Below are 22377 nucleotides of genomic sequence, written 5' to 3'. Positions count from 1 at the left end.
CACCTTTTTGCTCCAATCCAAGGCAACTTCTGCCTTCCTTACTCCCACCGTTGTGCCCTGGTTATTAAATGCTTAGCACAGTTATATGTGGCTATTACAGAACATTCTATGATCCTGCATGCTATAGAATATGCATGCTATAGCAGAAGATTTTCAGCACCAGGCAGAAGATTGTCTTAGGAGATTCAGAACTCTGGAATAGTGTATATATCCCAAGATCATTTAATACTGAAGCTATTATTCACCAAGAGATATTGTTAACTAGAGAAAGAAGAGAAAGGAAAATTATAATGAAACCCTTTTCTGAGATAATTTGCAAAATTTAGGGGCAGATGGACTACAAATGATAGAAAAACATATTTTACTGATGTTTTTCTTTGATCATGTATTGGATGCTGCAATGACAAAAGCCTGTTTTTGGAAAACTATCCTTTTCATTTTTTCTGCTTTTTTATTTAAGCAGCTGGCTGCCCTGCCTTTGGAAGATTCTGTACTCTGTGTTCCTCCCCCTTTATCACCTCTGGCTGCACGCATTTGAGTTGATTTTTTTTAATACATTTAAAAACACTAGGAAATAAATTGAATCTACAAATAGGACTAGTCTGCTTCTTGGAAGCAGTGTCAATAGAAACGATTGTTTCATACACTACTAAGGGTATAACCAGGTCAGGTTCAGGAGGAAATCAATAGTGCTGTGCCTATCTTTGAAATGTCATAGTTTAAAAGAATAAGGGTGACAAATATACCCTTATTTATTTGGGACCCACAGCCTCCTCATTCACTAGCATATAGATATGACACATAGTAGGTACTGGAGAAACAGGGATTTTGTTAATGGCAGGCAGGAGAGAGACAGAAGAAAAGCAAGTGGAAAGGTAGCCAGTTCTACACTGGCCAAGTAGATTCGGGCAGATCCTACGTCTGAAATGGTGCACAGATTCTTCATCTTCACCATAACGGAATTTGAATAGAAAGCCTCTGAAGTATGTTTTAACAGTAAGATTCTAAATTAGGCATTTAGCAGTTGAATATTAAAGAAATCTTTGTTAATAATACGTTATTATGCAAGATGGTACAGTAAATTGCACTGCTCACTAATTTATTTAATTTTGTTTCAGCACCCGTTTATAGCTTAAGTGTTTGATAATACTAACATGTCTTTCCATTGAAAATATTCTGTAATTTAGACATGTAATTTTTAGGGGCATCTTCCTTTTTATCCCAGTATATTGTTTACTTACTGAATATTTTATCATTATCTCTATTGAAGTTTAATTATTTACCGATTAACTGAATAATCTGTAATTTATTATAAATTGCTAATTTACAAATCATCATTACATGCTGATTGTTCAATTATCTTTAAATTAGTGCTCATTAATATACTCAGTAAACATTTGCTGAGCAGTTACTGATGGCCAACATGAGCAGAACGGAGACATGAAGCTTAAGGTCGGATTCCTTCAAGGAGTCATTCTCTGTTGCTTCTGGGAAACTGGATCATCTTTAGTGTGAATACATATATTCATAACATCTCTTCTTTAACCTAATTCTAATAATTTCCATTTCACAAAATCCAAAAGAATAGATTTAGAAACTCATCTGCTGCATTTTTTTTCCCAAGTTTGGTCAAATGAAAAAAACCTTTTGATAATCTGGAAACACTGAATCATCAAAATCAGATTGTCGTGTTATATAATCACAAATAATACACATCTACTAACTCTTCCAATAAATACAGATGTTCAGGATTTGAGTGATGAAAAAGAGAGGTGGATGGAGATAGTGGAGGAAAACAAGCCTGGACGAGTTAGATGGGGTTTAAGGATTCCTCTGTGATTTCGTCAGGCTGGTTATCGTAGGTAGGACTTGTCAGACTACTCAAGCCCAAATGAACGAATCTATACCACTAGATGGTTTGTTTTCGCATGGAGCAATTTTTTCTATCTGGAATTTTGGTAATTGCAGCATTCGGTTCAGCAAGCTAAATGTTATTTTAGATGAAACCAAGTCTTCGTTATTTGAGTCTGCCCAAGTTTAAAGGTTTGTTTGATTCCAGCTGATTCCTAGGGCACTTTACATATACACTAAATAAAAGCGTAGTGTCATTGGTTATCCTTTGCCAGAATTTGAGTAATATGCCCTGGAAAAAATAATGTGACTACTTCTTGGCCTAAATTCTGGCCTAACTAATTATAATTAAGGTTAATAATAGTTAATATAGTTAATAATAATATAATTCTGAAGCTCATCACTTCATACCTTTTCTCGGTCTCTCCTCACACCCAGCACTTAACACCATCATCCAGGGACTTGGGTGAATAGCCTCCTTGATTCCACTTATGCAGGAGCTATTAAACTATTATTGGAACCCACCTTCCCAGATCTAATAAAAAGAAAGCCCGATTCTCCTTTTATAAAAGGGAACACTGATGTCTGCTCTTCATTGTGCTAAGGGAAATGTCTCCAAAAACTTGAAAAGGGGAAAGCCTCTCTAGATAAATGGGAGTATTAAGACAATGTTAATGGGTGTCATCCGAAGCCTCAGGCACAGGGAGTTTGATGACACTCTCTTCAGGTCCAGTACACAGTGAGCAGATCCCTACTTGAAAGATGCCACTTCTGCAAGGAATACACCCTGGAGGTTTGCATATTTGGCTTATGTGGCCAGATTGGATAGCTCATTCTTAAAGCATACTTGGAAAAGGAGCCTGTTTATCCTAGAGGAGAATGGTTACTGAAGGTGCTAGGCTAGAACAACATCACATTTCTTTCTCATTCTTTTAAAATTACAATAGTCAGCTTTGTGGGATGCTCAGCTTAAACAAAAAGCAGAATCTCTAAATTCTCCTTTAGCCAAATAAAATGTTTTCCAATTAATTACAACCTTCCATTGAGAAGTGTGCTTTCCCCCTCATGTCCTTCTCAGAATATAAAACAGTAAATCAGTGGTAGCATTCTGCACACACACAAAAATAATATCTTAGAATAGGGTTAGCTTCATTAATTTTGTATCTTCAAGTTTGTTGCAGGAGATGAGTCCTTGCTGGTGACAGGGCAAGCAGGGGGCTATGGTTTATTATGTGGGTCTCATTTCATGTTAGGGGTCCCAGTAAAATGAGAAAATATCTTGGATGGAAGCACAAAACAAAATAGTAACAAAACTTCAGTAAAATAGCCTTTGGAAGAAATGTTTGTAAAGTATTTTTTTTCTTTGTTTTAAAGGAGCACTTAGCCTTTTCTTCTGCAGAACAAGAGTGGGAGATACTTTTCCTCTGAGTTTTGCACTTGTTCGGAGCTCCTCAAGGGGGAGCTGTCACACAAGCTAACTGTAGTCTATTCACCTCTAAGGTTTGACTTGGACTTCAGTACCTTATCCATCCATTTAAGTTCTGGTAGGATTCTCCCTTTGATATGCAAGCTTTGCTATTTTAATTGATATGAGGGGAGATGACAGACAGCCAATTACAATCTCTTACAAAATTCTATCAAGTTGTACTTGGATATAAATTAATCAGCTTCATTGTTAGGCATCCCACTGTAAGAGAGGTGGGCATGGTCAGATCGATTTCCCCACTAGGTCAAGGAAGCAATGGCAGTTGGGCCCTTGGCATGTACTATTAATTAGAACATTCTTTGTGGATAGGCTTACTCAAACCCACCATTTCATACTGTCAAGTAAGCAATGCCAGTTGTTTACAGTTATTGGAAAGGGTTTACACTCATCCTGTAATAGTCCTCAGAAGGTATTCCTACCCCAGCCCCAAACGCTATCCCTTCCACACAAATCTATTGCAATGTAGAATGCACATTTATCCTCATTTTTAATTCTGGATGTAAGGACTGCTTAAGTCCCACTGCAAGACTCCTTTTTCAGAAATAAGTGGAAATATACCTGGTCTTTCCTCTCCTTGTGATTGAAATTGAAGTAGATTGAGTTTGAAAAGGACTTTGTCTTCCCAACAGTGCTGAAAGTTTATTTCCTATTGCTCCTTTTTTTTTTTTTAAAGAAAAAATTCAGATATGGTACATTGTCACTACAATGTGATTTTTGGCAGGTGATTGTTTGCTCTAATTTAGCCTCCCCATTATCCTCAGAGCTAATTTTCCTAGGGAAAAGTTGAGAAGAAGAGAGGAAGCAGAGTAACACTTCTCTTTAGATTCTTGGAAATAAAATGCCCTTTCATGAGAAATACAAACTTTTAGGGAAAATGATTCTTCTGTTTTAACTCTAAATACAGTGGGAGGATTTTTGTGGAATATAAATATTTGCAAACTCTTTAAGCATGTTTTAACCAAACACCTGGTAAATGCTGTAGAGTCTATTAATGACTTGTGAAACCTCCAAGTTGGGAAATACAACTATTCCATTATGATCAGTCATTTGGCAGATAGTCGAGCCTGACAGCAATTGTTTAATACCTTTTTACCCATAAATTCTCTGATTCACTGAAAACATTCAAGATTTAAGCAGCATTCCCTCCCACCTCCTGACCCTGCACCCAATTGCTCAATTATCTTCCATAAAGAGTTCTATTCTTTCAAATCTGAAGTACAGGCTTCCCCCACTATCCAAAAGTAGAGCATCCCTAGGAGACTTTTCTTAAGTCAAAACGGCGTAAAGCAAAGAAGCGATTACTATTAATTTATATGGAAAATTTTTTGAGCATTGTCAGACCCCAAAAATAACCTCTCTTAGCCTTTTCTGAGACCATGGACACATCTCATTAACAGATGCACAAAATAAGTCAAGGTAAAGGACAGATGCTCACAGACACCATCCAAAGCTCTGGCAGCTTGGTGCTGAAATGCCGAATGTGGTTCCCCAGGAAGGTGCCTGGTGGGGCCACTATGAGTGCTCAGTTGCGTGCTGCCTCTATAATGACTCACTGCAAAACACACGCTGAGTGCAATTTTCATTTTTTCCTCTTTTTGTAAAAGCAGAAATCCTCTTCAGATTTCTTTCAGTGAAAACATTTACTAATGTAGGTCTTTCATAAACACAAAGTGGTGTAAAATGAACTTTTGAAAAGGGGGGGGGATAGAAAACAACTGTAAGCAATGTTATAAAATGTGCGTTCTACTCTCTACTTGTCCAAGACTCTTTCAGTAGGTGTAGCACAATCTTTGCTTTCTTCCTACATTTATTTAAGACCTCTACGTGCGTGAAATGATTATGCTCTGTAGGGGCTGGAATGAAGGGTGCGAAGCATAATGACACAAGATACCACCCAAAAGAGATCTTAAACTATAAGTAGGGAAAAATGAAACACAAAAGGAAGTTAAGTAACATTACAAACCAATTTATAGTTAATTGTCAAGGAGACAGTACAAAAAGTAAATTTTTCAGGATTCTAGAGGTGAAGCTATTGTGGGATGGAATGATCTAGGTTTGTTCTAGGGTTAGAATTTAAATTAGGCTGTTAAGAATATGTAGGATTAGGAGAGGCAGAAAGAGGGCAAAGGGTATTCTGGAAGGAAGGGACATTTAGAAAAAATAGATTGAATATGCCAAGTCTTAGTGACAATGCACAAAACTCTATGATTAGAAACAACATGTTCTTATTAGAGCAGTGCCTCAAAACAAAAATCCTCATTATATTGATTATCTATTGCTATTGAAGGTACATAACATACCAACCCTCCAAATGAGTGGCTTAAAGCAATTTAGCTCACAAGTTCACAGGCTGGTGATTCAGGCTAGATTTGATGAGTGATCCTTCTGGTTGTGGCTGGGCTCATTCACTTGTCCTTGACCCTGCCTGATGTTCTTCTGTGTAGGACAAATTTGACTGGGATAACAGGAGCAACTGGGACCTCTGCTCTACTGCCATGTCTCCCACCTGCCAGAAGGCTAGCCCAGGAATATCTTCTCATAGCAATGGTAGAGGTGCAAAAGAAGAGAACTCCAGTCTTGCAAGTGCTATTCAATCATCTGCTTGTGCCACATTTGTTAACATTCCATTGACCAAAATAAGTTACGTGGCTGGGTCCACAGCTCTACCCCACCATAGAGTATATCCTACATCTACATAGTGGACTGTTCCGGTTATCTATTGCTGCTAAACAAAATACTCTAAAACTTAATTGGTTAAAGCATCAACCAATTATTATACCTCACCATTCTACGGGTCAAGAATTCAGGTAGGGCTTGACTGAGCTATTCTTTTCACCTTAATGAAATACTCAGCTAGTAGATGGACAGGTCTGGAGGGCCCCAAACAGCTTCACTCACATCTCTGGTGACTGGGCTTGAAGGCTGGGCTCAGCTGGACTGCCAAAGAGTGCCTGTACTCTGCTTCAACTTGGAGAGGTCTTATGGTAATCAAAATCCTTACATGGAAAAGGCTTTTCCCAGTGTCAGCTTCCCAGAATTTGGCAGAAACTGCATGGCTTCTGCTGACCAATTTTAGTCTTGAAATTCATGCAGTAAATTCTGCACTCTGTAGGTCAGAGCAGACACAGCCCTCCCAGAGTCCAGGAGTGAGGACGTAGACCCCCACCTCTTTTGGGGAGAGTATAAAAGAATTTATTGACATGTTTTGAAACCAACACAGTCATCCTGCAAGCAACAAATTATTTACACTTTTCCCAAGTGTGAATTATATTCAGTGCCTCATAAGACCCACACACCTAAAAATCCATTGCATTATAATATCAAGATCTTGTCACCTAAATCATGTGCAGATGAAACTCCTACCTCAGGTGCCATTCTTTGAGTATGTTTCCTTTTCCTTTTGATCTGAAGATTAGAGAGTAAAAGAAGCTAGTTATGTGCCCTCCCACATAAAATGGTGGAACTGGCATAGGTTAATCTTAGTAGACACAAATCCACATCAATTCTGAAATAAAGCCAGGGCCTTTTATTCCCCCTGTGAATGATCCTGCATGTTTCTTGGCTTTACTCTCTAGGTAAAGTTCAGCAAACATTTTCTCAAAGGAACAAATAGTAAATATTTAGTCTTTGCTTACCACATGTGGTCTTTGTTGTTTTATTTTTGTTAACAATCCTTTAAAAATGAAAATATATACTTAGCTCACTGGACATATAAAATTAGGCCAACACCCAAGTTTGGCAAATAGGCCATAGTTTTCCAGCCCCTGCTGTATACTTGTGATTCTACCCTTTGAGTCATTTTTCCTTTCTCACAAAAATAACCAATGTTTTACAGCTGAGTAGTTCTCTTAGTGTGTTTCCAGCTTCTAGAATTTTGAGGAGCGCAAAGGTCTCTGGTTATTGGACCTTTTTAGTCCAAACTGGGCAGTGTATTCTGCCAATACAATTTCCTTAAAAACTTTGTGGGTTTTCCAGAAATCGTATTCATTCTATTAGACAAATGTCAAATATATAAAAGTCTTTGAAATATGCCCTTTTCTATTGCGGGTCCCCTATAAGATTGTTGTAGGATAAAGCCCTTAAGATTTGTTAGAAGCCTTATTGTTTAACAAAGAAAATCGGTAAGGTATATTCTTAAGATCCTTCTGATGCTTGGGCTTCTTTGTTATTGTTTTGTTTTACTAAAATAATCTGTGATACCACACCTCAAATCTTCTGAGGTGTTAAAAAGTAGTTTTATAGCCACTCCCTGGGTTCATATTTACTGAGAGGCCACATCTTCCTCACAACATCCTGGATTTGACCTTCGCCTTATACTTTTTCTTATGTTATTACTTTGATAATGCCCTGCAGAGAGGCATCAGAGTTGAGAAAAAGTTTTATTTTTGAACAAAGCAAGTCCTGACTCCTTTATATTGTCTCAAAATTCTGCTTGAAACATCTTATTTCCTTTTTTAGCTCAACTCCTTTTTCTGAAATTTATGAAACAGTTACAAGAAGCCAATTGAAACTTTTGATATTATGCTGAATATTTCATTAGTCAGGTTGTTCAGTTCAATAGGATAGTTTATGTTTTCCAAAATACTGAAGACAACAGTTTTCCTAAAATTTCCCTACCCACCACAATAAGGGTCTCTGTTTCTCTAGCTTTCAACAATACTTTCCTCACTTGCTTCACCAAAGGATTCCTGAAGATCTTTCTTTTACCCACAGTCTAGTCATGGCCTTTATTTTGTTGATGTACATTCCTGCTATACCTGCTTTGTTGAGAATTTTTATCATGAGTGGATGCTGAATTTTATCAAATGCTTTTCCTGTGTCTGTTGAGATGATCATATGACTTTATCCTTTACTTCATTAATGTGGTGTATCACAGTTGATTTGCAGCTGTCGAACCACTTGCATCCCTGGAATAAATCCCACTTGATCATGGTGTATGATTTTTTTTAATGTATTGTTGAATTCAGTTTGCTAATATTTTGTTGAGGATGTTGACACCTATATTCATCAGAGATATTGGCCTGTAAGTTTCTTTTCTGTGGTGTCTTGCCTAGTTTTGGTATCAAGATAATGCTGGCCTTGTCAAGTGAGTTTTGAAGCTTTCCTTCCTCTTAGGTTTTTTGGAGTGTATGAAAAGGATAGATATTAACTCCTCTTTGACTGCACCAAAGAATTCACCAGTGAAGTTATTGCCTGGACTTTTGTTTGTTGGGAGGTTTTTTATTACTCACTCAACCTCTTTGCTAGTAATAAGTCTATTCAGATTTTGTATTTCTTCATGATTCAGTTTTAAAATATATGTTTGTAGGAATTTATCCATTTTTTTCTAGGTTGGCCAATTTGTTATGTAATTTTCATAGTAGTTGCTTATAATCTTTTATATTTCTTCGGTATCAATTGTAACTTCCCCTCTTTCATCTCTGATTCTGAGGGGTTTTTATCTGACTCTAGCTAAATCTTGATCTATTTTGTTTCTCAAAAACTAGCTTAGTTTCTTTAATCTTTTCTGTTATCTTTTTAGTCTCTATTTTATTTATTTCCACTTTGTTCTTTGTTATTTACTAATCATGGGCTTCATTTATTAATCTTTTTCTAGTTCTGTTAGGTATAAAATTAGATTGTTTATTTGAGTTTTTTTTTTTTGATGTAGGCACATATCACTATGAACTTCCTTAGAACTGCTTTTGTTGCATAGATTTAGGTATGTTGTATTTTCATTTTCAGTTGTCTCTAGGTATTTTTTCATTTCTCCTTTGATTTGCTGCCCCTTGGTTGTTCAGCAGCATGTTTTTTAATCTCCACATATTTGTGATTTTTCCAGTTTTCTTTTTGTTGATTGATTTCCAGTTTCACAACACTGTGGCCTGAAAAGATGCTTGAATATGATTAGGGTCAACATATTATTTGTCCTGAAGAATGTTCCATGTACACTGGAAAAAAATGTGTATTCTGCTTTTGGGTGGAATGTTCTGTATATATCTATTAAGTCCATTTGGTCTAATGTGTCACTTAATGCTGATGTTTTCTTATTGATTTTCTGTCTGGATGGCCTATACATTGATGTAAGTGGGATATTAAAGGCCTCCACTAAAATTGTATTGTTGATTTCTCCCTGTAGATATGTTACTATTTGCTATATATATATCTAGGTGCTCCTATGTCAGCTGCATAAGTATTTACAAATGTTTCATCTTCTTGCTAGATTGACACCTTTATCATTACATAATCCCATCTTTGTCTTTTATTAAAATCTTTGTTTTAAAGTCTATTTTGTCTGATATAATTATCACACCTTTTTTTGGTCTCCATTTGCATGAAACATCTTTTACTGTCCCTTCACTTTCTCACTCTGTCCTTATATCTGAGGTATCTTTTAGGCTACATATAGATGTGTCTCGCTTTTTTAACTATTCAACCAATCTATGTCTTTTGATGGGATAATTTGTTCATTTACCTTTAAGGTGATTATTGATAGGTATGTACATATTGCCATGTTGTTAATTGTTCTCTGGCTATTTTGCAGTTCCTCTCTCTTCCTTTATTTTTTTCTCACCCTCTTCCCTTGTGGTTTGTGCCTTTCTTTAGTGGTATATTTAGATTCCATTTTCATTATCTATTATGTATTTACTGTAGGTTTTTGTGTTGTGGTTACCAAGAAGCTTATATATAATAGATACATACCAGTCTATTTTATACCAGTCTGTTTTAAGTCGATACTAAGTTAAGTTTGAACACATTCTGAAATTCTACATTTTTACCCTCTCCCATTTTATGTTTTTGATGTGACATTTTACACCTTTTTATTTTGTGTATCCCTTAACTAATTGTTGTTATAACTACTTTTACTACTTTTGTCTTTCAACCTTCATGTTAGCTGTGTAAGTAATTTGTCTACTACCTTTATTATGTATTTACCTTTACCACTGAGATTTTTACTTTCAGATATGTTCCTGTTATCAATTAGTGTTCTTTCTTTCCATCTTGAAGAAATCCCTTTAACATTTCTTCCAAGGCTGGTTTAGTGGTGGTGAACTCCTTATTTTTTATTTATCTGAAAAACTCTTTCTCTCTCCTTCAATTCTGAGTGATAACCTTTCCCAGTAGAGTATTTGGGGTTGGAAGTTTTCTTTGTTTTGTTTGCTTTTGGCCATTTGGATACATCATGTCATCACTTCTGACCTGCAAACTTTATTATGCACAATATGCTAATAGTTTTATGGGGTATCCCTTGTAGATAACAGGTTGTTTTTCTCTTGCTGCTTTTAAGTTTCTCTCTTTATTTTTAACTTTTAATATTTTAATTATAAGTTGTCTTGGTGGTGCTCTCTTTGGGTTCATCTCATTTGGACCTCTCTGGGATTCTGAACCTGGATGTCTGTTTCCTGCCCCAGGCTAGGGAAGTTTTCAGTCAGTATTTCTTCAAATAAGTGTTTTGTCCCTTTCTCTCTCTCTTCCTCTGGGATCTGTTATGTGAATTTTGTTCCGCTTGATGTTGTCTAATAGGTCCCTTAAGCTATCTTCACTTTTTAAAATTATTTTTTTCTTTTTGCTCCTCTATTGTGGTGAGTTCTACTGTCCTGTCTTCCAGATTACTGATCCTTTCTTCTGCTCTATCTAGTTTGCTTTTAAAACAATGTCTTTTTCAGTTCAGTCATGGTATTTATTGTTCAGCTCTGTGACATCTGTTTGGTACTTCCTTATATTTTCTATTTCTTCATTGAAGTTCTCTTTGTATTCATCCCTTCCTTTCTCAAGATTAGTGAGCATCTTTCTGATGATTACTTTGAACTCTTTACCAAGTAAATTACTTAACTCCATTTCATTAAGTCTTTTTTTTTCCCCCTGGAGTTTATCTTGTTCTTCATTTGGAATATATTCCTGTTTCCTCAGTTTGCTTGACTCTGTTTGTTTGTATGTATTAGATAAAACAACTGTCTCTCCCAGTATTGAAAGAGTGGTCACAGGAAGACTGGGGGTGTGTTTCATTCACTCTGTGCAGGGCCCTGGGGGTGGTAGCCTGCCAAGAACCGTCTTTCTGATTGTTTCAGTCCCATAGGGCCCAGAGATGTAAAAACCTCTGGCCATGAGAGGCACATCTTCAAGGTGCATCCCTTGTATGGATTGTACATACTCTTGGGTTTGGACTACAAGGCTGGGAAGAACCAGCCTGCCAGCTTTGGTGGGGACACAGGAGAGCTGAGGGGTAGCACAAACAGCCCAAGCAAGGTAGAGTGCAAAAATGGTACCCTCCAGCACTGTTGCTGGCAAAGTAGGAGAGTATAAAAATGGTACCCACCAATGCCTCTGTCTCTGGAAAGAGCTCCAACATACCCCAGCCCCTCTGGAAGACACTTTAAGCTTCTCCAATGAATCTTCTTCATATATGTTCGAAGCACTTTTGAACCTGATACTTTTGCACTGGGTCCCAGCACTAGTGAGCCTGTGTGTGAACCCTTTAGAAGTGGAGTCTCAGTTTCCTCCAGCCTTTTTTAGGTCTCCTGGACATAAGCTCTCTTAATTTTTCAAAGCCAGATATTTTGGGTGTTTATCTCTCTGGAGTAGGTCCCTTGGGTTGTTCTCTCAAACTCCTCACTCCTCAGGGGTATACTCTATATGAGATCCCCTCCATTTCTGGGTCACCATACCAGGAGTGGGAATTTTGGTGAGACTGCTTCTCCTAACATTCTTAATGTGACTTTTTTTTTTCCTCCATTGTGGAAGAGCCATTCAGTTACTGGTTTTCAGGTCTTTTTCAGAATTTTTCTATGTGTAGCTGTAGATTTAGTATGTCTGTGGGAGGAGGTGAGTCCAGCATTTTCCACTGCCACCATCTTGAACTGCCTCCAGATTTTAATTTTTTATATAAAAAATAAATATGAGTATGTAGTCTGTTTTCTTGCCATACCCTAATGAGTCATCTGCTACACCCTCTAGAGTATAAACACATAATGAAAGCAACTGTCATAGAAGATATTTAATAAAGCTATGTTGCATTAATTAAAAAAAATGTCTGAAACAGAGTAAGCACTCAGTGTTTGTTGAATGAAAAATGAAATTGTTGTATATGCAACAAAAAGATAATTGCAGAAATCTCTATCCTCAACAGCTGATCTCAGCAATCTAGTCAAAACATTGTGGGAGATTAGAATTTATTTTCCTGTAAAATGCATTCCCACTGGAAGCTGATTTGAAAAATTAACTTTCTATATTAGTAAAGATTAACAATTTTTCTTCCCCTCCACACCCTTTCTATTTATAACTTCATCTTAAATGTCTTGGTTTTTACATTTCATAGCAGCCTCATAAATCATTTAATTCTTTTAACAATTAGCTGAATTCAGTTAGTAGTACTAATATCTTTTTAGTGGGAGAACTGTGGCATGTTGAGTTGAAATGTCTTGCTTAAGGCCACATAGAGCCTTAGTAACAATGCTGGGAGGATTAAACTTATTTAAAAAAATTCTTACTCAGCTCTACCTGTACTCCTTTGAGCCATTATGGCCTTTTGATCTTTACTTGAAATAAAATAATTCTTAATGATTATATAAGTGGACCTTTTAGATCAGCAAATAATGGAGATTTCAAAACTAAAATCAATTAGCATAGCTTATTCAATAAGAATGATATTTTATGGAGTAGAGCTGCTACAAAACAGCCTATGAAGCTGGAAAAAAACAAGATAGCAGACTACTTTGGTTCTTCCAGAATCCTTTTTAGGAAGATAAAGGTGAAAACTTACCTACCTCTGTCCCAACACCTAGTATTGTTAGTACTTTTAATTTTAGCCATTCCAAGAGAGTTGTAAGAACAGTTCATTCCTGAACTAAAGTAAAATGAGTTTGAGATGAATGAAAGAAAGTATAATTTCAGATAAAAGGCTGTTAATACTACAGACTTTATTGGAGTGCCACAGTAGGAAATAGTAAGGGATTTGTCAAACTGATATTTCTCTGAATAAACCCTAGATCACCTGCCTCAGCCTTGTTGAGTGCTTGGTAAGCATACACACTCCTGGCTTCATTTCTGATCCACTGAGTAAGAATTCCCATGCCTGAATTCTGCATATAAATTAAACTCCCTTAGTAACTCATGGACGCTAAAATTTGTGTGCACATTACATGCATATTTGAATGACAGAAACTTCAGATGGCAACTAGGAAACATTGGGTTAAATCTATGTTGACTGTATTTCCAGTCCAACAACTGAGCTACTCTAAAATCAGGGAAGCCCCAGAAACTCTCAGGCATCTTTGAAATCAGATGGTCTAACATACGGGTAATTGGAATTCTAGAAAGAAAAGAATGATGCCAAGGAAATATATTTGAATTTCTTTGGGAAGCAGAGAATTTTCCAAAATTAGTGCAGACACAAAACCACAGATCCAAGAAGCTCAGAGAACACCAAGCAGGATAAATACCAAAAATCAGTCAGTCAAACAAAACGCTTCATGATGAAGACTATCTGTTGCTGAAAACCAAATGTAACAACACATAGTCTGTATTTCAAAGGCACGTTTGTCATCAATCACCCCCATTGTCTTCTGAATTTGAGTTACAGATTCTTCCTGTAAGAGGATGGTGCCATTGTTCATCTACCTCACCAGAGTTTCCCTCCCTCTGATTTATTTCTTTGTGTACTTCTCTGTATTATGTTATGTCAGGCCTGTCAGAAGCCAGTCTTCACAATTGGCTTATTAAATTATTAAGGTCATTTTCTCCAAATATTCATAACTTATTTTTTAAATTATATTTTTAATTTAATAATGGCAGCTCTTACTAGTTCCTTCCTGTGGGGTGGGTACTAAGTGTATATGTATATTATTTAATCCACATCATGGCAACCTCATTAAATCATGTTATTTTTTTAACACATGTAGAAACTGAGGGTAAATGAATTTTAAGTGTCCAAATATACCAAACAAATATCAAAACAGCTAGAATTTAAACTCAGGCGATCTGACTCCGGATCTCCTACTCTTTTTCTCCCATCTCTATTGAGGTTATAATTAGCAAATCAAAAATTGTGTATATTTAAAGTATACGTTCATGTTTTAATATATGTATGTATTGTGAGGAAAAGAAAAGCCCTCCTGCTCTTAACCATTCTATATTGCATCTCAATTAAAAAAAGAGAACTCGACCACATACACACATAGATTATATATTATATGTAGTGTTTATAGAAGTACAGCAGGCTTTATTTCCCCATTTCCACTGAGAATTATAGACCAGTTTGCTCAACAAGTTAGGGCACATTTTCTTTCTACCTTTGTTTTCATTAGCCCAGCTGCAACCGTGACCTGGGTGAAATGAACAGGTCCTCTTGAATTCCTCCAGCTGCATGAAAGGAACTGGCAGGCTGGCGTAAAGATGCTGCCTTCCTTACACAAGCAGATACTAGCTTCAGTGTTTGTGTGTAGAGACGCAATAAATCAGGAGAGAAGCTCTGTACCCAATTCACAGTGCAGAGTGTGTGGGTGGACGCTTAATGGGGATTCTGATAAATTTTAGGGATTGTTCACCATCAAGTTCTTTTTACCTCACTTCACTATGTATTCTGGCAGGCTTCTCTTTTCTACAGGCTTGTAGCAACTAGTTACCAGTGTCAGATTTTTTTAAACAGAATAAAAAGAAAACGAGACCAACAAGACCATGCCTTACAAAAGATTTGTGTTATCAAAGGTCATGCAGTGAAAGCTGAAGATGCTTGATGTTTCTGGATAATTCTGATCTGATTATCTTGGTAAATGCCAGCATCTGCTCCTTTATGCTTTTGCTTTATCAGCCCAGAGCCCCTACTCCTACACCTCCTCCCCCACCAACATAGACGCTCAGAAGAATGTTTACTGCTAGCCTTTGCTCTTTACCGGAAAGGAAACAGAGCAGGAGATTTCTAAGGGTTAAGTGACATTCCATAGATGAAAGGTTGGGGTTTTACACACAGTAATATCCTCTGGCCTTTGACCCCTGTGGCTTTTCAGGCTATAAAAGTTCCCTTATAAACCCCAATTCCTGGACATGTTGTTAGTGTGGATTATCATACATGACTTGCATCTCTAGAAAAACTTTTAAGTGAAGTTTTATGTTCCAGATATTTCAGTGAGTTTCTTTTGCCTTTCCTCTGCATCTTACATATTTCTCTCTGATATTTTAATCTGAGGACTTGCCTTTGATTAAGGGCTCTTCTCCTTAAATGTTCATATTAAGTTTCTCCATTTTATCAAAAGATTGGAGACACCTTGGGTGACCCAACATCTCTGGCATATTAAATCTGGGTGTCAAATGCATGTACTTTCTTTGATAAATGACCTAATAAGCCTTTTCCATCTCTAATTTCAATGATTTGGTGATACTAAGTTACTTCTTTTTGTGGGCATATGATTTTCTCCTCCAACTTCCCTGTGCTGCTGTGTTCTCATAATTACATGCACTGGATTGTTTAGAATCTAATCTTAGAAATATGTGCCTTTTTTCTTATGGGAAGACAAGGAAATAGAGCTTCATAAATCAGAATATTGAGCTTAAAATATAATTTATGTGGAACAAATAAATGTAAATCATGCTGAAGAAAGGCTTACTTTCATGTTAAAAGTTGGATTGAAGATGTAGATACATTTTTAAGTGATGAAAAGACATTGTGAAAATAAAATTTCAAGGTTAAATGTAAAAGCACGTTTAATAGATATTTGAGCAACCCCAGTCTCTTCAAAGGTTTTAGGTTTGTACCTGTATGTGTGATCCCAGCAATGAATCCCATGACTTTGCTTATTTAAAAGGTGAATTCCCATAAGGTTTGACTTCTAAGTCCTTATGAGTTTTTAATGTTTTGGTATTTTAAATAAAGCTCAGAGCTGTAATAATCCAATCCAGAACATACACAGGACCTAAGGCAGAAAGACACCTGGGCGACTATTGCCTTACTGTCAAAGAATACCTGAAAGAAAGGTTACAGTGCAAATTTCAGCTGTGTCCAGTTTTCATAGTATTCTGCAATTAACAGAATATATGTATATGATTTTAGGAATATTCACTGCAAACAGTTATGTTCTTTTTGTTAGAAGCAAGATACTTCTGTGTTCTGGATGGCTGGGATTGGGATGATGTGGGTTGGAAATTGCAGCCCAAACCAATAGAAATGTGATGTTCAATAGTGATTTATGATTTTGGACCTAACAATTCTATAAAGTCATTTATAAGAATAGTTTCATCTAATTCTTCAGTTTAGGCACATTTTGAAGCTATCCTTCCCTATAATAGTGAAGTTGTAATATTTGACATCTTTATGTAGAAGACTTAATTTAACCAATATACTTTTCATTGAATTCAAGCTGTTGATGTCATGATAGCAATACATTTATCAGGTATAAGATGTTTTTTCAATCTCAGTTCTGTTTTTAGTGGCTGATCAGTATTCATTGGAATCAGCCTTTACTTTGACAGAGGCTGTCTCCTGGTTCGCAATGTGGTAGAGTATGTTGATTTACAGATTTTTGTAGCTGGAGGCATGTATTCTGCTATGCTCCATTACTCTGCATACAAAGGTAAACACTTCAATTGTAAAAGCAAGCTCACTTCCATTGTCAAAAAGATGTTAGCTTCTGCAAGGGGCAAAGGACAACGCTTTGCTTCCCTGTGACTTTGTTGTTTATGACTAACTTATTTGTATACCTAGGTGTCTTCTGACTTAAGGAAACTCATTATACAAAACCCAAATTTATTAAGTAAAAGGATCAATGAGTCCCACTTTGTTTTTGCTACTCTTCTCAAATTCTTAGATTTTTCATCAGAAATTTGCTCAAAGTAATATTCGATTTGATGTAGTGATTAAAAGTACAGGGTTTGAAGTCTGGTGGTCCCAGATTTGACGCACAGCATCAACTCTGCTAGCTGGGAAGTCTTTGTTAGGATCCATAACCCCTCTGAACTTCAGTTTTCTCACCTGAAAAAAGAGAGAAGTAATCGTGCTTATCTGTGAGAATCCAGTTAGATAATTCATGTCAACCGTTTATCACAGTGCCTGCCTTATAGCAAGCCCTCAGATAGATTATACACAGGTGTTCATGTATGTATGAAAATATGCATATGTGCAAGCATATATATATATATATATATATATATATGATTTACATAGTGCACATCCTCTTGGATGGAAAATGAAGCACACATAAAATCAATAGATGATGTGCACGCAGAATTTTTAGCAGCAAATTTATCCTGCTAATTATGTATTGCAGAGGCCACTGTTAAAATTCATTTTCATGCTCCGCACACACACGTACTAACAGTAGAGGTTGGTGACCTACAAGTGTGCTGGATGGTACAGTGAAACCACCTGGCTATTTTTAAATTACCACAGGCAATGTGTAATGTTTATGTCACAGCATCAGGCACCCCTTTGCCCAGTGAACCCCTGTCAGAGATTGGGTTCCCCAGAAGGCAGGCTCAGAGGAGTGAATAGAGGGAGAGGTCAGGCTGTGATTCCATCATGACAGGACCTTGGCCAGCCCCAGCTCTTGAGCCAGGACTGATCTTTCCAGTTGCACTCTGGAACTAGGATACCCAGGGAGCTGGATCTTCTCCATGCCTCCCAGGTGTTGGATGCAAGTTGCTCTCAGGAAGAGCGGCATGACCTTGGGCAGGGTGGCACTCTCCAGCCCAGGTGAAAAGGGTCAGTAGCTGAGAGTGGTCATCAGGCAGCCCTCACTGGCAGTGCCTGGGGAGCTGCTCAGTCCTTAAGGGAGACCTGCCTGGCACAGTAAAGTCTATACCAATCAGCAAATTGGTTATTCTTAGTAAGTGATTTGGCCTACGTTATCTGGTCTGTAATTTCTCTGGTCTTTCTCTGTTATTCATTTCCCACCCTTCTGTCAACCATTTATTGATGGCCTGCTAGGCAGCAAGAACTCTAATGAGGGCTAGAAATAAAAAAAAGAAGAAAGAAAAGATTCTCTGCTTTTTTTTAAAAAAAGCTCTCTTCACGTGCAGAAGAAGGCCAAGCTGCAGAATTGGCAGAGAAGATGAGTTTGGGGATTGGAAAATAATTCACAGTTCGACTGTCCCTTGCTATCTTCGTGATCATAGTTGTGATTGAATTCTCAAGACCCATTTTCCCTCTTTTAAAAATGGGAATAATAATTGAACTTGTCTAGAGGGCTGTTCCAAAGAATAAATTAAAGAATGAGAAATTGTTCATGGTGCTGCCCAACCCATCGTAATTGTCCAATAAGTTGTTGATCGTGTTTTTATTGATGATGATGATGATGTGAGAGGTTCATGGATCCGTTTCCATGTAACTCCTTTCCCTTTGTTGGGTCAAACTGAAGATATCTAACCTAGGAGAGAAGTTCGGTTATTGAGTGACCAGAAGTGGGAGATTCTTCACACAGTTTGTACACTCATGGTTCCTGTACTTTGAGGACCTTACAGCGCCAGGTAAGTTTTGGTGACTACCCCTTGCTGGCCTTCTCAGCATTCAGCACAAATGGCTGCTGCTTCTCTTTCTTGAGCCACACCGCTGACTCATTCTCCCTGATTCCTGTGTGTGTAGCAACTCCTTAGTGGTGTCCCTGTTGGCCTTGTTCTGGTCCTCCCACTCAGTGCTAGAGTCTCTCGAAGGATCAGTTCCAGGGCCTGTCCTCTTGTCCTGCTCCCTCTGTCTCAGCCGTGCGTTTGCATGTCAGCTCTGTGTTGGTGGCTCCCGAGCACACCTGACTTCCTTTTGGAGCTCCAGCCTGTACCCAGATATGCCCACTTACATTTCTATTGAATATCTCATAGGCAGCTCAGATTTGTTGCATGTCCTAACCAGAAGTACTGATCTTTTACCTCGAATTTGCTCAATCAGTATTCCGCATGTCAGCATCTGCACTCTCTTTTATTGCCCAAATCAGAAACTCAAGCATTCGTTCTTGACAGTCCCTTCGCTCTTGCTTCAAATGGCTAATCTGGCACCAAATCCTTTTGGTTTTCTGGGCAAAATATCTCCTTTCTGCGCATCTTTCCATCATCATCTTTCTGATAGACGCCTCTTTCATCTCTAGGCTCAACAAAAGCTCCAGGCTCCTAACTAGTTTCTCTACTCCCAGATGTCACCTGGATGCTCAACTGAGACTATTGGCACAGGCAGCCAGGGAGAGTTATAAAATACGAACTGCTTCATGTTACTGCCCTGCTCCAAACTCTGTGCTGATTTCCCATCACACATGAATGAGATCCTTGATTTGCCTTCAAGACTGTGAATTACCTCGTCCTTGTCTGCCCCTTTCACCTCACCTCAAGCCACTGGCCTTCACCCTCCCCACACCCCACCTCACTGGCTTTCTTGCCTTCACTGAAAGTAATATTCTACCCAGAAATTTGCATATATCCTTTCTTCTGCCACGAAACTTCTGCCTTATTCTTCACAAGTCTCTCATCCTATAGATCTTAGCCTACAGGTTCCTTCAAACTGGCTGTCGCTGTACTTCAACCTAACATGCATTTCTTGTATTTTTCTCATGAAGAGCATTTTGTTCTTTATCTTTATTGAAATTATTTGGATATTTATTTTTTAGTGTGTACTTCCCTCAGTAAACTGCAACCCTGTGAGCACAGAGACCACATATCTTCTATTCACTGCTTTTACCCAGCACTTAGCCTACTGGCTGGCCTTAGAAAGATCATTATTTTTTATTAAATAAATGCTGAACTAAAGCAGGCATAGCCTTTCTAAATAGAGGTAGCCTGAATTTATACCAGGCGTCTGATTCTAGTCTTTGCTCAATCAATTACTAGCCATGTAGCTTTGGGCAAGTCTCTTCACTTTTCTGCGCCTATTTTCTTTAAAATGAGAATGATACCATTTCTTCTCCCTGTTTCACAGGGTCATTTATTCATTCGGTAAAAGTTTATCAAACATCTACCAATACTCAATTAAATGAAACCTACATTCTCTTCATAAAGAGCCCAGAGTTCAGAAGGAAAGACAGGCATATGAACAATTTCATGATTATAATAAAGTAAATGTCATGATGGAAGCCCACACAAGGTACACCCTTATGTAATTGTATGTTTAATTTGAAAGAAATGTGTTGAGTCAGGCACTATGTGCTATGCACTTTCAAATTTACTACCTAATTTTCACATAGAAAACTCCAGGTGCCTGAAATCATTATTTCCACTTTAGAGGAGAGGACACCATGACTCAGTGACATTAGGGAAGCTATTTGATTCATAACCCTGGTGTATGAAGGCAGCGAGCATCAAACCCAAGGGTTCTATTCCAAGTTCCAGTCCCTTTCAAAAAAAAAAAAAGTTAATGAATGAACTAATATTGAACTGAAATAATTTATAGCCAAATCTAAGAAAAAAAAAAGTCATACCAAATCAGTTTTTCTTTCAATGTCCCCTTTTTTTTCCAACTTATTCTAGGCCTATTTTTATTATCACTTATGATAGATTATAGAAAAAGTGTATACTTGATTATAGTGTTTTTATTTGCGCCCCCAATGAACAAAGTGTTACTTGTAACGATGATCTGAAACATGTTGAGGTTGGAGAGCCCTTGAGCATGGCATTTTGATTCCAGAACACTGGCCCTCATGTACTTGTTGGAGAAAACTTGAGGTGGCATTTCTTTGCTTTCTTTCCAAATGAAAGTATTTCTTGAAATGTCTTGTTGCAACTTAGAGTTCTTTAGAGAGCTTTCAATTGAGATTACTTTAAATATCTGAGCACATCCTATAATAATGGAATTATAAAAAGGAAAATGAAGGGAAGTTAGGCAATCTGAGCCCTCGAGCAGAGGTTGAGAGCAATAGTGAGTAAAGGGCTGTGCTACATAGGCATTGGTGTTTGTAAGTCGAAATTAGCATGGATGTGCCACACATTTCACCCATGGTAACAAAGGGGCCACAGAGTTGATCATAGACTCACCTGTGACTAGTCCCTAATCTCAGGACAGATCATCGTCATTGTCATCCACTGCTAACATCTATTGAGAGCTTATTATGTGCCAGGCACTGTGCCAAGTGCTTCCATTTATCCGTTCATTTATTCCTATGACAGAAATACTGTTATTATACCCACTGGTAAGATGGGAAAATGAAGACTTAAATTAGGTTAAGTAAATTGCTTAAGGTAGCATGTCAGATAAGTGGCAGAGATGTGATTTATACCCAAGCATCTGATACCATGGAGTATGTCCCTAAATGTCACAAAGCCATTTGTCCATGCCATCAGGGCCATCCAGTGCCCCCTTCCCCAGGTGCTGCCAGTCTTCAGGGGTGATCTAACTCATTGCAGCATGCATTTCCTCCCTTTTCCCCTCATTCTGGCCTTCCCACCTTCCTCCTGCTCCAGCATTCTAAACTCTAGGATGAAAGAAGAGATTAAAGCCAGCACTCATTCATGTCTCCAGTCCCAGAATGCTTAGCACCATCACTAGCCTGGGCACTAGATGGCAGTTGCAAGCCTGCAAGTCTTTTTTGCAAAGTCAAGATATTGGTATTATAGACATGGTAAAGCCAGTCAGTTCACATGTATGTAAAAATGAACACAGAACCATTACTCTTAGCATCTGCCACATTCTCTAACTTGGTTTTCCCTTGATAAAGTTTAATTTGATACTGTCCAAATATTTCCCTAGTTTATTAAGCAGTATCCTGGATGTTGGCAATATATAAATGAAAAGATACACCTTTGCTTTAAGGACCTTTAATTTAGGGAAGTAGAGATCCTTACTGTAGCACTTACAACCTTACATTTACCTGCGGTTCCAAAGGGAGTCAGGGAGGACTTGCTGAGAAAGACCTGAGCCAATCCTTGAAGCCTATCAGAAAAGGAAGGAGAGAAGGTATTAAAAAAAGGAACGTGCAGATGTAGATGAATAAAATACTGAAGAGAATCTTTTCATGTTACTTGTCTTATTCCAACATAATTTTCAGGCATGCAACCTGTCGACATCAGATTTGGGATTCAAGCTTGATGAGCTTATCTTTACTCCCTTTTGAGGACAGAAGGGAATATTATGTCAATGTGCATTTTAGTATCTATTCAGCATT

General features: G+C 37.6%; 1 protein-coding gene across 12 annotated transcripts in view; it reads left to right on the top strand.

The window, feature by feature from the left end:
- SAMD12 (sterile alpha motif domain containing 12) overlaps nt 1-22377 on the top strand; it is a 392988-nt gene that overhangs the window by 198361 nt on the left and 172250 nt on the right. The gene's annotated exons all lie outside the window — the stretch shown is intronic.

This window comes from Manis javanica, chromosome 2 (genome assembly GCF_040802235.1).
Source record: "Manis javanica isolate MJ-LG chromosome 2, MJ_LKY, whole genome shotgun sequence".
Lineage (NCBI taxonomy): Eukaryota > Metazoa > Chordata > Mammalia > Pholidota > Manidae > Manis > Manis javanica.
This window is presented reverse-complemented; position numbering and strand designations above follow the sequence as displayed.